This window comes from Nymphalis io, chromosome 10, assembly GCF_905147045.1.
Source record: "Nymphalis io chromosome 10, ilAglIoxx1.1, whole genome shotgun sequence".
In the NCBI taxonomy this organism is placed as follows: domain Eukaryota; kingdom Metazoa; phylum Arthropoda; class Insecta; order Lepidoptera; family Nymphalidae; genus Nymphalis; species Nymphalis io.
The window spans coordinates 7,749,878-7,766,696 of record NC_065897.1 but is presented as its reverse complement, the minus strand read 5'-3'; the positions used below and the strand labels follow the sequence as shown (position 1 = coordinate 7,766,696).

The 16,819-nt window shown below is 32.0% G+C and overlaps 1 long non-coding RNA gene across 1 annotated transcript; it reads right to left on the bottom strand.

Annotated features, from left to right (window-relative positions):
- Positions 1 to 558: 558 nt before the first annotated feature.
- LOC126771033 (uncharacterized) lies at positions 559 to 3,239 on the bottom strand. Its single transcript, XR_007669507.1, has 3 exons — positions 3,036 to 3,239; positions 1,045 to 1,126; positions 559 to 904 (listed from the first exon to the last, which is right to left on the bottom strand). It is a non-coding gene; the product is annotated as an uncharacterized LOC126771033 (long non-coding RNA).
- Positions 3,240 to 16,819: the final 13,580 nt, after the last annotated feature.

Sequence of the window (16,819 nt, the reverse complement as noted above, 5' to 3'; positions counted from 1 at the left end):
CAGGGATATGTCAGTGTTTTTTTTTCTTGTTCGGTTTCACGCTAAAACTGCTTATTCATATACAATTTTTATATTATTTCAAAAAATATTTTTGGGATTATATTTATACTTTGTATTTCTATTAACCTTATTATGTCAACGAGAAAATAACATCTACAAATCTTTTTAAGAAAACATTTTTTTGTTGGCTACAAAGCTAGAATATTAATCCTTAATATAATTTATTAATTTAATTATATGTAAATATAAATATCGTCTACACATTGCAATTTAGACCAGTGGTTCTAGAGTTATTAAGTTATATTTTGTAATGGTATATGTTGCGGATAGATCTCTGGCTTGATACGGATGGTACTATAATATAAGCTTATTTAAAATAACATATCATGGAGCGGGTGCTCCATTTTATGAAATTATTTTTAGGCAAAAACGAAAAAGGACATATTGGTACTATTTAAAAAAATATGTGTCATAATGCCAATCCCACTCTATTTTCATCGGTAGCGTTTGTCCTTAATATGTTATTAAAAATAAAAAACATTATAAATTAAAAGGTGCAATTTTATTGTTTATCTTTACATTATCATTGAAACATTTATAATTCGGTCTCGTCTCGATACAAGTTATTCATAACTTCACCAGGTTGAGTGATAATCAACTCCAGAATCATCCCAAGTATTATAATTACGAACATTTTCTGAACCGAAACTAGATCTGCCTGAGACGTCGTTGGAATTGAATCCGTTAGATTTGTAACTCGATGATCTCGCACCGTGTCTCTCAGAATTTCCCCAACGTCCTATAGAGCGACCAAAACCAGATGCACTATTCCAGCTGCCAGAAGATCGGGTCTGTCCACCAGATTGCGGAGCGAAGCTACTACTTCCTTGCCAACCACCGCCACCTTCATTATCAATTTTTACTGATTAATAATCATCATCGAACAATCTATTTCTTTATAATAATATAAAAAATCAGTCAAGTTTTTTTATGTGAAAGTATTTGATTCATAACATGATTTTTCGTGTTGTAATTATTATTTACCTGGAGAGCGAGCTCGGCGAATATTTTCGGAGTCGACTGCCATCGCGGTTGCGACGATGAATAGTAGGGGGAATAATTTTAACTACAAAATGAAAAAAAAGTGTAATAAAAAAAACAACTACAGAACAAGAGATTTTGTTGAAATATTTCAATGCATCGTGACGTCTAGGACAACTCTTAAAATGAAAAGTATATTACTATTTTTAATTCAATTTAATATACTTTATTGTACACCACAATCATATGATACAGAATATGCTTAGACTGTCCAGAAGGAAGGTTGATTAATTTTGCTATAAAATAAGTTATAATTTATTCTTTCGTCATTACATTCAACATCATACATATTATTAAGACGTTAGTTGCTTTAATATTTTCAGAATTCTTCTTACATTCTATGGAAATTGTAATATTGAAATAGCAATTTTCTACACACAAAAGTATGTACGTAAGTTATAACAAAAATATTATATACTTCTCATTGTCGAGTATTTAACGAAGTGTATAAAATATAGTTGGTAAAGACAATGGTGTAAGCCGATCAGAAAAAGCGAGTGAAAGTAATGGCAATCTGCCTTGCTAGTGAATTTGAAGAGAATTGCGTTTTATTTTTCGGCAAGTAATTCCTCTCGCGCGTCCATTTACTGTGTCTTTTGACATTACTGACAATTGACGTCGTGTAATTAAACAAAATAAAAAGGTGGATATGTAAGTGTACGTGGAACAAATAGGTATACAAACTGTGCTTTTTTATTCGGTGTATAGCGAGATGGTAAAAAATATAACTCACGAATATCTACAGAATAGTAATAGGATCCCGAGCTGCAATTGCGATCCCATATACGTTTTGGTTTATTACATTAGTACAAAGGTGTTAAAGTATTACATTGGTACTTTTTGGTTGCCAATAATTGTCAGTATTCTCCACCTCAACAATGAAATTTGGCTGTAGTGTTAACAGTCAGATATTAGAATAAGACGAACAATCGTATAATGTATAAGCATTATTACCTAGTTCGTGGGTGACTGGCATCACTCGGCTTTAAAACTATTTAGTTATAATTTTTATTTTGTAAAAAACTGCCTTTTTTCAGAAACTACTCCTATATAGATAAATTAAAAAGTAATACCTTATCCAAATTAGTACAATTGTGTACAAAATTAAAGTAAAATTGTTAAATTCGTGTCTGATATATACAAAATATATATTTTAACAAGCTCATTTAATATTAAATAATTAATGTTACTGGCTCTAATAATTTTTATTTGTTTTGCGAAAAAAATCGTTTTTTCAGGAAAAACGTAGGTACAAAGATAAAATTTCAATTTTAACCAGCGCGTCATTGTCTCGTCCCTCTCGACGCGCGATCTGATTTCTTTGCTTTTTCTATCTACAGCGACTGATGATATTGTATTTTTTTTCTCGTGCTGCAGGTAAACTACAAATTATCCTGAATAATATTGTGTAGTTCATTTAACTATAATATGATAAAACGTTTTTTAAATATTTTTGTAGTCCTGTCGTCTCAACAGTGCCGCAGCGACTGATTTAAGAATATTTGAAACATGGGTGTCACGCAAATAGAGGTTTTTAGCGGAAAAATAATATAGTGAACGCCAAAAAATCGTTAAAAAAATAAAATGAAAAGGGTTTTACAAAAAACCTCCTAATGACAACTCTAAATTATCTGTAAATGTAATTAATTCCATATATATAATCCATATTATATAATCCAGTTTTTGCCTTAATAACCCATTACGAGTGTAAATAAGAAAAATGTAAAGATTGGAGGACATTTCCTGAATTTTGCTTCTCAATATTTTTTTTCTTTTATGGCTTGATTGGATACAACCCTTGAAAATATAGGTACTTAATTTAGTTTAAGCTCAAAATATTCTTTTAACTCTGAACTGGATTTACCCAAATAATAGATTAACAATTTAAATATATAAAAATATTCTTAATATATAAAAATGTTTAAAGAACGTACCATTTTTCTTTAATTCGAAGTGCTCCTCCAGTCGAAATTAAAACTAATACTTCTGAGAAGTCACTATGTTCCGACTTATATATATCATTGAACAGCGCCGTAGGATGGCATACCATTAATTATACGGATCATGTAATAACTATGTCACGATTAGTTCATTGATTAACAGCTGGTTTTAAGCACTACGTGATACATGACTGTAAATGCTTTGATTTTATTTTTATAATTTGTTACTTTAAATTAGGAGCAATTTATATTATTTTTAATATGAAGGACGGTTAAGGACATATTTCTTATTCGGCCATGTTTTTATATTACATTTACGTTCTTATTTAGAAAGGGTTACTATTTCGCTAAAAATACTATACATCTCTATTACGCATGTATGTAATGTGTGTATACAGAAGTAAAATGATGATTATAGCTTTATTTATTATTTATTTGGTTTAAAAACTAACAGCACTTTACAGAACATAAAAAAGAAACATTTTGATAATTAAACAACAATTAGTTAAGTTATTTTAAAGTTCAATATAAAAGATAGGAGCTTGGAGTTAGTATTTGTCGATGTTCATACAGGATACATCAATATTGTGATTATTACATGTAAATTTATTCATCGTTAAAAAGAGTAGCTAATGATTTTCTCGTCGGTTCTTCTTGGTAGAATCTACATTCCGAACTAGCTTTTTAATAAAATTGGCAAATGACTATTCAAAAGTACTTGTGAGACCTACTTGCATCTACCTACTTGCATATTTCGATGGCAGCAAAGTAAATACGGACTTCTGCATTTTTGTAAAAACGCTTTTTTTACAAAAATAAGCTTATATTAACCTTATCTACAAGTCTGTATTATATTTTTTTAATTTTTCTATGTAATTAAAATTATCTGGTAAATAAATACATCTATACTCGAATTTAAAAAAACGGCGCATTATTAACGGACATTTGTATTTGTCCGCCTTTACTTCGGAGTATCCACAGATTATTGAAACGCAAACAAAGACATCAGTCACTTGTCACACTTACGCATACGCGGTTACACGGGTATTGTGGGTACGCGGTTAAGCTATCGCACTTTTTGTTAAAATTATATTTTTTATAGTATTTATGTATCCATAAAATATTAGTTTCTATCAAGGTACCATGATTTTTACAAATATATCAAACACAGTAGCTTAGGAGAATCAACAGCTGTTGATAACGCCGAATTTAAAGAATAACTTAATTAGTTTATTCATACCTCATTGTTTTTATCTCCTATATATTTATTCCTATTAGAAATAGTTTGTAAATGATAATAATTATTGAGTAATCAAATAGGTTCATACTATGGTGCAAATACAATGGAATGCACTTAAACTCTACAAAGTGATATATAAAATTCTCGCGGTAAAAAAATTGAATGTTTTTGATTACTACATTAACAATGATAAAATAAAGGAAGTAGATCAAATTCGCGACGTCGGTGTGGTATACGATAAAAAAATAACTTTTATACCTCATATGGATACAATAATAAAAAAAGGTTTTTGCATGTGGGTAAGAAATTAAGGTATTTCGCGACAAAAAAATTAAAATAATGATTAATAACAGCTTGATTCGTAGTGTCTTGGAATATTGTAGTGTGGTCTGGAGGCCACATTATGCTACACACTCACTGCGATGGCACCTTGCGTTTCATAATGGCATAGCTAAAAAATACGCTCATACAAATGCCGCCTTAAACACTTTAACATGAAATCCCTAGCCAATCGCAGGCATATACTGGATGCAATGTTTGTGGGTGAAGTTTTTTGCGACAAAATGGACTGTCCCCAGCTTCTAGGCCTATTCAAGTTGCGTGTACTCTCTAGGCAGCAGCTCAATCGCACCACTCTGTTCATCTCTTAGAAAGACTGTGTTAGGTGCCAACTCTCCCAGTTCGAGATTATGTAAAGTGATCAATGCTTGCAGTGTTCAAATTGATCTCCACTATGATACCCTCACTAAGTTGCAATCAACTTGTAGTGGCTTGTCTTACTTTGATTAGTAAAATAACAAGTTTTTTAGATATACATACTTTCTTACCTCAGATATTCTTCTATTGCTGTAATTAAATTTTAGTTCATCTATATTTAGTGTTTCATGAATTTGCTGTAGCTACATTTTTCTTTTTATGTTTACTTACAAGCGGTGTTTACCTACAATTAGTTGTTACGCTATTCTATGCATTTTTTTAAATATATTAAGTGTTATATTCAGTGTATAAAACTGTTGGTAAACCGTATTAAATAAATAAAAAAATAATATCAAGCTACAACCAAAAGGGACAAAGCATCAACAAAAAATGTTCCTGAAACGGGGAAAACCGTTTTTATTAATTACTTTCACTACGTAAACGGTTTAAGTTAAGCAACAATCACGTATGCCAGAATTGTTTTTCTTAAAAAGTTAAAAAAAAACGTCCACGATATCATATGTCTATCATTTAAGGATGACTCACTATAACCATTTTTTATGGTAATCAAATTAGTTCTAAAATAATCCATTATATGCGTAGATTGTCTTCTCATTGTTTTGATAGTTAGTTAATCATAAGTACTTATTATTTAAATACAGATTTACCTTTCTATTTTAAAAGGATACAATTTCTTAGGAAGGTTTGCAATCATAATAAATAAAGCTTGACAGACATTAAAATTTGTCAGAATAGATATAAGGGAATTCTGTTGTTCTCATGGCCAATTGTATGCAAAAACCTGTAAATACTAATATCCCACGATAATAAAACTAAAAATGTTGATATTGCTGAAATACAATAAGTCCGCATTGGTGAATTCTTTAAATTATACGCGGGAGGAACCGCGGGCATAGCTTGTTACCAATAAAACACTTAACTAAGTGATAAAAAATAGCCTTATATTCTGTAAATTTCAACGCTAATTATACTTTTAAGAAACAGTGATATTCATTTTATTATTTGCATATTAACATTATACTTTATTTTTGATCTTGACATTGATTTTCTTTGATAGTTGATCTAGTATAATTTACTTAAAAATTGTTTTGACTTTTTGTCCATAAACAGAAATATGTAATTATTCTGAATAAATAAAACAGTTTTACTACATACGCATTATTATTAAAACAAAACATTGGCGTGGTTTAGGAAATTAAATGAGTTTAACTGAGAGACGTAGATGAAGCTATTTGAAATGTTATATGCAAAGTAAAAGCCTAGAGAAGCAAAAAGGCCAGTGGGCACCACCCGCCCGATGGTCAGACGATTTTAGGAAAATGGCGGGTGCTCAATGGATGCGACTAGACAGGACCGGGAGAATTGGCGCGCCTATGAGAAGGCCTATGTCCAGCAGTGAATTAATGTGGGCTGAGTACGATGAAAGTAAAAAAAGACAACTACAAAATTTTAGTCTAAAAATATTGAATACCGTTTTTATGTAACTTAGATTTCTTTAAATATCCTTAAAAAATCGTTCTGGAGGTTGTTACCATAATTTATTAAATATTTTAATTAGAATGGGCACTATTTTAACAACGAATAAACGGATATCAGGCAAATGTCTTCTTTTACGTTGAGGTTTTTACAAAGTAAAAAAGTACATCTACATTATTTCGGAAAAACAACGACATAGCGATAAAACCTGTTATATAATAAATATTTTTTTTTATTTTAAATCATCATGGAAAGTTTCATGTCAATTGGTATATTAATCTCAAAATGGTTACTATTTTTTACTTAATGTGATCTCCTGAAAAATTGCTATTATGTAGATGTCTGTATCTACTTTGCTGGCATCGATTTTGACTTTGACTTTAAAAGAATAACATTTTCAATTAATATGATATCTACACTATTTCGGCTTCTGCCAGAAGCAACTGAATTAGAGAGAATAACTGCATAATACGTTCATTTATTGTCCCGTCATCTCTTTGTAATAGCCAACCCGAAAGATGCGTGTCACAACCTTCTGAAGACTCTTGTGTGTTGTGACTCTTATGTTTGTTTTTAAGGTAATTGATTGTACAAAGCTCCATAAAAAAAGACTTTAAGCAGGCGTTAAGTATAGCTGCACGCGTTCCTCTAGACACCACAAAAAGTGTTTGACGAATGACGGCCAACACGAAGTTGACGCTTGCCAGTTACCATAATTTTCTCTGAACTTCTCTTAGACCTCTGTCTACGACTTCTATAAGGGCTCATCGTACATTTGCCCCACATAATGAGACAGACCTCTCAAAGACGTTGGCATTGTTGACCTTCTTTTTCTATCGTTTTTTCGGCATACTTACGCCAGGGTCCGCTTTCCTACATGTATGCCTTTACTTTGCTCGATCTCAAGCATCCTCCTTAGTGAGATCGTAAAGAAGATCGCGCGATTTTTTTTATATTGCAATAGAACCTAAGACATTACTTAAATTTATATAGTGAAAGGACAAACATGTTCTAAATTAAACAATTATTAATCATATATATATATATATTGTGTTTATATATATATTATATATATATATATATATATATATATATATACACTATATCCTTAAAAAACTTCGAAATTTATTCTTTATTTAAGACCAACATTTAAAACATAAAAATGAATACTGTGAGTTAACCTTAGAGTTAGATCATGGCCTTTTTTTAGAACTTTTGACGAGAAATAGATAGAGAATATATTGTATATCTATAAATTATTTTCGTGCAACTTTACCTATTATATAATCATAACTTTACCCTATTTATATATATGAAAAACGTACCTTTTAAATATATGCCGAAGTTTACTGCACATGCGGACATACAAACTCGCTCTCTATTTGATTTTTTTTTATTATATTACATATTCAATGAATATTATTTTTACCTATTTTTAGTATTAGTATAGATATAGATAAGTATCTAACTTATTTAGCCTTCCAATTCTTTAGTGTTGTAAGTAACGCTTTGTATTAGTTTTTCATATAATGTAATTTTTTCTAAACAAAACAAACAAAATAATTTTAATCTTAGGTTTTTTAAACAATTCAAATATCACAAACGCGTGAGTAACAAAAAAGAGAATACAAGAGTTCCAATTTTGAAATTATTGCTCTTTACACGGCTACCCAAACAAGAAGTGTATTATTTTCATAATTCATGTATAAGTTTATGTTTAGTATATACATATATACTATAAAAACTCACCTACATACATATGTAGGTGAGTTTTTATTCCATTACATAATACAAGATATAAATGCCTAAAACATACGGTCTAGGCACTTTTGGCAGTGGCCAAAACCGTAACATATACACTGCAATTTCAATAAGAAGCTTAAAAAATAAACCATATTTAAAAAGGGGGACGGTCAGTAATATATATTAACACACTACAGACGAATGTCCTCTGGACCAAATTTCAGGCAATGACATAATAAAATAACTATTTCCTCGACTCAGGATTCAAACCCGACATGGGCTCTGCAGCATTGAAAGCTATTTAATGGACCAATTCAATATTCATTTAAACTTATAAAATTAGCTTATACTTATTTTTATAAGAAGGCTAAAACAGATAACTAAATAGAATTTAAATAAAAATAAAATATAAAACTTCTTTAAGCATTAAATTAAAAAGTTTGATTATATACTTTAATAAAATGTCTTTTAGTCACACTGAACTCTTTTACTATGAACTCGATTCGTATGCAAATGCAAAACTCCCCTTTACCTGTATCGTGTTTTTAGCTTTCTCCACTTAGAAAAATCGTGTTTTACGTGGTAGGTTTATTTAGGAGTGTTGCTTTCTGCGATTCTTTAGATAGAGTCACTTCTTAAGACATTATTTATAATAATGTATTTGTATTATAAAGTTATTTATTTTTTAGCAGGCATAACATATATATATATATATTTGTATAGTTAGAAAAAATAACTCACGATTTTCAATATACATTTTGGTTAGAGGATGTTATAACTAATTAATTTTAATTTCTTTCTTCGAATATTAAATAACAGAAAGATAGAAATGAGTGTTAAACTAATACTCGCTATACGATAATTCGTATAGCGAGTATTATAAGTATTATATAATGAGTAAGACCATTAATGATTAGGGAGATAGGTCTTCTATATTGCAATCTTAAAATTTTTCGGCAATAATTCTACCTTAGCTACCATCAATCTAATGGTTTTCGACTGGCATTCAATGTCACCATTTATTTTATTCTTAACAAATACAACATATTTATGACAAAAAGTACAAACAATCTCTGAGAACCTAAATAGTTTCTTTTTTATCAATTAGTTGAGATTTTCCAAACATGAAAATCTAAAGTTTTATAGAAAATACTTCATTATTATTGATGATATTTACGAGTATAAGCACTTTCCGTCTATATCATGGTGATACTGACTAATAACTTCTGAATGACTCTATAAATACAGCTGAGTAAACATCAAAAGTACACTTTTTTATAATAGACATAATGGCAGATCGCGCACCTGATTTTGGCATTGTAAGAAATATTAAGCACAGCACACATGTAAGCTCCCTTACATGCCCAATGTGCCTCTACCCTTGGGAATTAAGATGTTATGTCACTTGCCTATCAAAACTAATCTGTTTGACGGTAGAATATATGATGATATTTATATGTCATGATGAGTAACTACCCAAAAGGGCTTGCACAAAGCCCTTCACCACCACTACTCCACTGGGTACCACCCACTCATGATATATTCTGCCGCTACGCAGCAATACTTAGTATTGTTGGGTTCTGGTTTAAAGGGTGAGTGAGCCAGTGTAACCACAGGTACAAGGGACATAACATTCCCAAGGTTGATGGTGCATTGACGATGTAAGGAATGATTATTATTTCTTAACTCGCCAAGGTCTATGGGCGGTGGTGACCACTTACTCTCAGGTGGACCATTTGCTCGTCCGCCTACGTATAACATTTTTTAAAAAAACGTAGAAAATGAAAGGAATAAAATTTCGAATAATCCAGAATAATGATTGTGGCGGAAATTGTAGTTTAGTTATCCCTACGCAATCAATGATCAATTGTCCAACACGTCACGTCAAATTATATACACCACACTCGTTTTGTAAGTTTTTACAATAACGAGATTAACCCATTGAAAACTTTATCACTGGAACATCTATAATAAAAAATAAAAAGCATAAAATTTGTACAAATAAGACTAGCAGAATACGTAACTAAACAGTTTTTGTGCATTAATTAATTTACAACAATCAAATACATTTCGTAAATCATGTGTTAAATATATTTCATAATTTAATCAAAATATATCGATAAATGCATATGTCAGATAATGTATACCTACATATTATAATCTTCGTAATAAACGTTTATAAAATTATCGTAATATAAGTCTTTAATTTATAGATACTACTTGTCGGATAATATTTGAAGGTTTAATTTTCTTTCCGCATACAAAATTTACATTTATCAACAATAAACGCTATTTCACTTGGTGGTAAGGTTTTATTCAGGCCCATCTGGGTAGGTATTATGTATATAATACCTTAGACCTCTGTATATAAAAATTTAATTTGAAAAATCACACTTTTTTAATAATTAAACCTTGGGTCTCGCTGAGATGTGATGAGACTCACATTTGCACAACATAGTCTTAATTTAACCATCGTTTACCGTTTTGTAATTCGTGTGTTTATTTATTGAGTATCACTATGAAACATTTATTTTTATTATTTTTTTAATTCTGTGAAGTCATTATTTATATGCTAGCTGTGGTCTCCTATAATTGAAGGAGCACACATATTTTAAAACATTATTCCACGATGTAATGTACTCGTAAGTGTATCCTTTGTTGGAGATCCTTAATAAATAAATATATTTTGTTTGTTTTATATGTTTGTTTTACAAGTTTTGTGTGTTTCTAATAATCTAATGGACGGCAAACCCGACTCGACTGGAAAGAGTTCAGGCGCAGGACCAACGGCCTTACCAACTACTTTCCGAGGCACGGGAGTGTGCACACTTCCAGACTCTGGGTTGTTACTGAGAAATTTTCGACAGAAAAACGTAATAACTTTTTATTGGCCTGACCTTAAAACAAGTTTTTGGGGTTTGTTTATATACACTAAAAAGCCGAGATGGCCTAGTGGTTAGAACGTGTGAATCTTAACTGACGATCGTGGGTTCAAACCCGGGCAAGCACCACTGAATTTTCATGTGCTTAATTTGTGATTATAATTCATCTCGTCCTTGACGGTGAAGGAAAACATCGTGAGGAAACATGCATGTGTCTTATTTCATTGAAATTATGCCACTTGTGTATTCTACCAACCCGCATTGGAGCAGCGTGGTGGAATAAGCTCCAAACCTTCTCCTCAAAAGGGAGAGGAGGCCTTAGCCCAGCAGTGGGACATTAACAGGCTGTTACTGTATATATACACTGCCTTTTACACTATGCTACTCAAACTAGTACCAAATTGTAGAAAATTTACGAGATTTTTAAATACACGCGTGTAAAATACGCGGGCCGTGTTGTATCATGCATTTGCACAGCGAATAGATCGGTAGAAGAATGCTTGTATCTTATCATAGTAATTTTATAAAGTGATAAATTTTGTTAATATTTTTATATTTTTACTTTTATATTGTTTTAGGACATAGGCTACGGTATTGTATGTTTTCATATTTGTAGGTTTTGTTCATTATGTCAACGTAGTCAGATAGAAAATTTTCGCACGGGGCGCTTTCGAAGCGAACGCTGCCCCATCTATTACCGTAGCACGAAAACAATGCCATACTACCAAAAGTCAGCGACAGCATACATCTTTTGTAGATAACTTTTTATGCCCATTTTTATGTTTAAGACAAAGGCAAAAAAATACAACAAATACAAAGTCGGTAGGAACAACTTCGAGAAGGAAGCCGATCGAAGAATTCGCTTAGGATGGGCAGCATTTGGCAACCTTCGTCAAGTCCTCAAGTCGTCTATACCGCAATGTTTGAAGACGAAAGTCTTCAACCAATGCGTCTTACCTGCCATGACATACGGTGCCGAAACGTGGACACTAACTGCGTTACTAGTCCACAAATTCAAAGTCGCTCAGCGTGCTATGGAGCGAGCTATGCTCGGAGTATCTTTGAAGGATAAGATCAGAAATGAGATTATCCGGAAAAGAACCGGAGTCACCGACATAGCTTGCAAAATTAGCAGGCTGAAGTGGCAGTGGGCTGGTCACGTATGTCGTAGGACCGATGGCCGTTGGAGCAGACGAGTCCTAGAGTGGAGACCGCGAATCGGCAAGCGCAGCGTAGGGCGCCCTCCAGCCAGGTGGACCGACGACCTTAAGAAGGTGGCGGGCACCAACTGGATGCGGAAGGCGGAGGACAGGGAGCTTTGGCGCACCTTGGGAGAGGCCTATGTTCAGCAGTGGACAACGATTGGCTGTTGATGATGATGATGAAAAAAATAATGACAACTGTAATTTATAATACAATTGTATCTATGGATTTTTACGCTTTGAAATTCGAAACAGTAGGTAATTAAAAAAAATAACGAGATATATAAATAAACGCGAAAATATTCGACCAACGACTAATATTTATATCTATCATTGTTAAAATGAAAATATCACGAGATAAAATCCTTATTTAACGTTTTTATTTTATTTTTTGTAGGTACAAATTATTATATTATATTTTTATATGTTATATATTTTATGTTTGTGTGTGAAATTTATTCATATTCAGTAATAATTACAGTACCGCCTACGTGTTTTCTAATTTGGCTGAAGGTCAACTAAAAGAGAATCCTCGTCGTCCGTTTTTTTATCTTAAAATAAAATGTGTTGTTGCTTTTTAACTTTTATATTAGAAGTTTCTATAATACATAATTCTTTGAAATGTTACTCTGGTATGAATATATTAGTTTAATTTCTGACTAATAATGATATGAATGGAAGATTTTCTGACTTAATCTTTTTCATTCTTACTTTGCAACTGTTATAATAGCAACAGTTTACTTACAGCAAAGTTCACTAGTTTGTTTTGTCACGTTGAGACATTGAGCGATAAGGGGTCATATTGCAGTCTTTCATAGAATGATTTTCACGTGACAAACCTTCGTTTGAAATTTTCCATTAGCACCGTAGTCTTGATTACGTTTTACACATAAGCATATTTATATTTCAGCCATTATTTTTTTCTATCAATCTACTTATTGCGCCTCAATGCATCTATTATTATGCATTGAACTATTCTCTTCGTTTTAAAAAAATATTTCTGATTTCTTTATTTTTTATTAAAACTATAATTTATGTTTATAAAGCATGAATAAAGAGCCGTGTTCGGTGGATAAAACACGTGAAACAACACGGGTTCAAAGCCGAGAAATAATTACCAGCGCATTGGAGTAATACGCTCGAAAATCATAAAAGAAGACCCGCAGTTTTTCATTCTTTATCCAACAGAGGGAAATGTACAAGTTGTTACTTTATGTTACTTTACAAGTGAAAACATAAACATTATGTCAATAATATTAAATCAAATAAAAATTTAACGTTACTAAAACATTTACCCAAAATATTCTAAATATACAAATCAAAAGATGATTTCTTGATGATAATGATTGTATAACTACATAAAATGTATGTTGTTATATATTATACTATACCGACCGCCTGGACAAGGATATAGACTATTACGCAATTGATGGCAACAATACAATGGCACGATCTCCAATTTGTCCATTCGCACAATCTCGAATAACGTTATTGTAAGTTTTCACAACATTTTTATGTATGTATTTAAATTTAAATAAATAGATAATCAAGAAATAAAATAATGGAATTAAACAACAATTTTCTAATTAATAAAAAATACATAATATCAAAAGAATAGTCGCTTTGTCTATAAATGTTTAGCGGGTAATTATTATGGTTAAACAATGATTTCTATCGAATGTCAAATCAATCATGACAGAAAAAGAAAATTCAATGTTTGCAAGTTAGCGCCCGGTAAACATCATATACTAAAATCTGACGGCCTTACTTATAAACTTAAGACCGTAATATTTTAATAATTTTTATATAAAACTAGACAAGACTAGACTACTCTAGGGAAAGAATTTTTTTAAATCAAAGAGGAGATCGTTTTAAACTTGAACTATACATACATATTTTCCCTACCTACGAAAAAACCTACGAATTGTATGTACTGAATGGTCATGATCCAAAATAACTAATTATGATCTGAGTATAAAAAAACATAGTTTTCAAGATATCGAAGATCAGAGTTCAAGAGAGAAGAAATATCAAGAGTAAGTAAGAGCGAAGCTCAAATATTCTTCAATTATTATTTGATTTTAGCAGATACAAGTATTCGAAGCTTAAACTAGTATATATTTAGTTAATAGGATAACCAGAGATGGAATATCCACATCCCTTATTACATTTTAAATTGTTTTTCGAATGTTGTATGCGAAATAAAATAAACTATAGTATAAAGCTATATTTATTCCCAAGTTGCCTATTGGCAAGTTCCATTTTTGTATATAAAGAAATTCCACAAACAATATTATTTTGTTTAATTCAATAATATAATAAAGTTGTCACCGTTTCTCATGTACTTTCAAAATAGTACAATATTTAAAATATTAAACTTACTAAAATACTTATTCTTCTTCTGCCTAGCGTACCGGCCTTGTAACGCCAGGGTCCGCTTTCCTGCATCTAATCCTCCACTTTGCCTGATCTAAAGCATCCTCCTTAGTGAGACCGTGCTCTCTCAAGTCGTCCTACACAACATCGAGCCAGCGTTTCTTAGACAACAAAGTACAGGCATCGGTTTCCGACATAGTCTGGCGGTCTGCGGCTAATGTGGCCAAACCAACGGCAATCGCAAATGCCGAGGCTACTACGGATGTGCTCCCACCTGACTTCCCACCATTTGGTCCAAGCTGCGTTTATTCGAGCTCTGACGTCGTGGTCGATCGGTACCAGACTCGTGTAGTACGAACCCGAGGTATTTAAACTTTTCCGTCTTGATAACGGATTCCCCGCCTATCTTTATGGGTTCGGGGTCCGTACTGCCATATACTCGGTCTTCGCAACATTTAGACCGCCGCTCTCTAGCGCACCCTTCCACTGGTTCACCTTTTGCTCCAATATCTGCTTGTCCTCATCTACCAGTGCAATGTCGTCAGCATATATCATGAGCCTCTCATGGGCTTTCGCTGTGACAACGTCAAGCACCGAACAGAAAAGGACTCAGGGCCGTGCCTTGGTGGACACCTACCGTGATCGGGAAAGGATGTGTGTCGCCAACGGCGGTCCTTACTATTGATTCCGAATTATGGTACATGGTTCGAATAATGTCAATATAGATTTGTGGCACGTTCTTCATCTTCAAAGCCTACTAGATAATTTGGCGTGGGACGCCGTCAAATGCCTTCTGCAGGTCTAGAAACGCCATGTACAGTGGCTTGTTCTTTTCTTCTTACTCGTTTGGTGGCACATTTTACTGCTTTATACACGTCCCGGTCGTAAACTTACTAAAATACATTGAATAAAATCAGCAGTCTATTTTATAAATAGGCAGAACCAAGATGGCGTAATAAATAAAAAATGCCAATATTAACTAAAGATTGTTGGTGTTTAATTTGTGATTAATTGTGCTTTATTATGTTTTTGGCATTGAAATCAAACATCATAATGAAACCAGCACCTGTTCGATACAATTCTGTCTATTGGGTACTATCTGACTGGGTTGGATGGATTAAGCTGGAGTAAAATCTTTGCCCAGCAGTGAAACATTTACAGGCTGTTAATATTACCTCGATGGTAATTGATGGCTTTAAGCAATTTTGAATATATCTAAAAATTATTCCTCTTATTAAACCTGTACAAATGTTATTCCCTGATTCACTTTATGACACTTTCATCGTCATAATTTCAGCCAAAAGAAGTCCACTGCTAAACAAATGCTTCTCTCAAGGACTTATTCCATGGCTAATAATATCCTGAGGATTTTATTACGTAATAAAAATTATATGTCATTTAATATAGAAAGACATACAGGCAAAACTCCAACCTAAGGATAAGTGGCTGCCAATGACCGTAAATGTTAGTGGTATGAAAATTACAACAACGGGAATTATGCAAATAATACTTTGTATTGCTGTTTGAAGGGCAGTTAAGTCTGTTTCGTTACAGGCAAACAAATATAATATTTTAGTTCATAATATCTTACTAGAAAACTCACAAATAACTAGTTTATTTAAGAAACATTAATTATTATTATCTTAACTCAATAAATACCTTTATAGGTATCATAGGAAAATATTCATCAGTTTGATACTGCTTTTAAAAAATAAAACATAGATATTTAGTTAAGTATTCAAAATTAATACCACATAATACATAAATATTTAAATAAAATTATCATGATTACAATGTCCTCTTAACAAATTCTTGAGGGAAACTAGCTAACTGGATATGTAATCTTATGTTATAATAAATAAAAAAATCCCGAAAAGGTTTAAGTACAGGACGAAAGTCCTGGTGTCAATGTCACAAGCAAATGGCCATAGATATTGGCAACGCTAAGAAATTTATAAGTAAGGTCGTAGATATTCAGTAATAATATGGTTCATGGTTAATTACACTGTCTTCTAGCCAACCCACTCCAAGGAATCCATAGAATTTGGATAGGTGGTTAAGGAACTTGTTCTTAATCTGAGTACTAATGAAATACATTACAAATTTACAATACTTCTTACACAAAACCATTGCAATATAAGT